The sequence below is a fragment of the Arachis hypogaea genome, chromosome 1 (genome assembly GCF_003086295.3).
Source record: "Arachis hypogaea cultivar Tifrunner chromosome 1, arahy.Tifrunner.gnm2.J5K5, whole genome shotgun sequence".
NCBI lineage: Eukaryota > Viridiplantae > Streptophyta > Magnoliopsida > Fabales > Fabaceae > Arachis > Arachis hypogaea.
Window position 1 is genome coordinate 33,118,011 of NC_092036.1, and position 1,391 is coordinate 33,119,401.

At 40.3% G+C, this 1,391-nt stretch overlaps 1 non-coding gene across 1 annotated transcript; it reads left to right on the forward strand.

The window, feature by feature from the left end:
• The first annotated feature begins 845 nt into the window (after window positions 1-845).
• Window positions 846-949, forward strand: LOC112714368 (small nucleolar RNA R71). Its single transcript, XR_003159222.1, has one exon. It is a non-coding gene; the product is annotated as a small nucleolar RNA R71 (small nucleolar RNA).
• Window positions 950-1,391: the final 442 nt, after the last annotated feature.

Here is a 1,391-nt window from a genome sequence, read left to right on the forward strand (position 1 = left end):
AACTCCTTCTTGCTTGAGAGACGTCCCAGGAGGTCTTCCTCACTAGGATTTTCGTCCTCCTCCTCCCTTGTGCATTTGGCCATATTGATTACATCAATGGCCTTGCACTCTCCTTTTGGATTCTCTTCTGTATTGCTTGGGAGAATACTGGGAGGAGTTTCAATGACTTTCTTACTCAGCTGGCCCACTTGTGCCTCCAGATTTCTGATGGAGGATCTTGTTTCACTCATGAAACTGAAAGTGGCTTTTGACATATCAGAGACTAGATTGGCTAAATTAGAAGTGTTTTGTTCAGAATTCTCTGTCTGTTGCTGAGAAGATGATGGAAAAGGCTTACTATTCTCAGCCTATTACGTCCACCATTGTTAAAGCCTTGTTGAGGCTTTTGTTGATCCTTCCATGAGAAATTTAGATGATTTCTCCATGATGAATTATAGGTGTTTCCATAAGGTTCACCTATGTAATTAACCTCTGCCATTGCAGGGTTCTCAGGATCATAAGCTTCTTCAGAAGCTGCCTCTTTAGTACTGTTGGATGCATTTTGCCATCCATTCAGACTTTGAGAGATCATGTTGACTTGCTGAGTCAACACTTTATTCTGAGCTAATATGGTATTCAGAGCATCAATCTCAAGAACTCCTTTCTTCTGAGGTATCCCATTATTCACGGAATTCCTCTCAGAAGTGTACATGAATTGGTTATTTGCAACCATGTCAATAAGTTCTTGAGCTTCTGCAGGTGTTTTCTTTAGGTGAATGGATCCACCTGCAGAATGGTCCAATGACATTTTTGAAAATTCAGATAGACCATAATAGAATATATCTAATATGGTCCATTCTGAAAACATGTCAAATGGACATATTTTGGTTAACTTCTTGTATCTTTCCCAAGCTTCATAGAGGGATTGACCATCTTTTTGTTTGAAGGTCTGAACATCCACTCTAAGCTTGCTCAGCTTTGAGAAGGAAATAATTTATCCAAGAAGGCCGTGACCAGCTTCTCCCAGGAGTCCAGGCTATCCTTAGGTTGTGAATCCAACCATATTCTAGCTCTGTCTCTTACAGCAAAAGGGAAAAGCATGAGCCTGTAGACTTCAGGATCTACTCCATTTGTCTTTACAGTCTCACAAATCTGCAAGAACTCAGTTAAAAACTGGTAAGGATCTTCAGATGGAAGTCCATAAAACTTGCAGTTCTGTTGCATTAAAGCAACTAGCTGAGGCTTAACCTCAAAATTATTAGCTCCAATGGCAAGAATGGAGATGCTTCTTCCATCAAATTTGGACGTTGGTTTGGTAAAGTCACCAAGCATCCTTCTTGCATTATCATTATTGGGTTCGGCTGCCATCTCATTCTCTTGTTCGAAAATTTCTGAAAGGTTACTTCTGGATT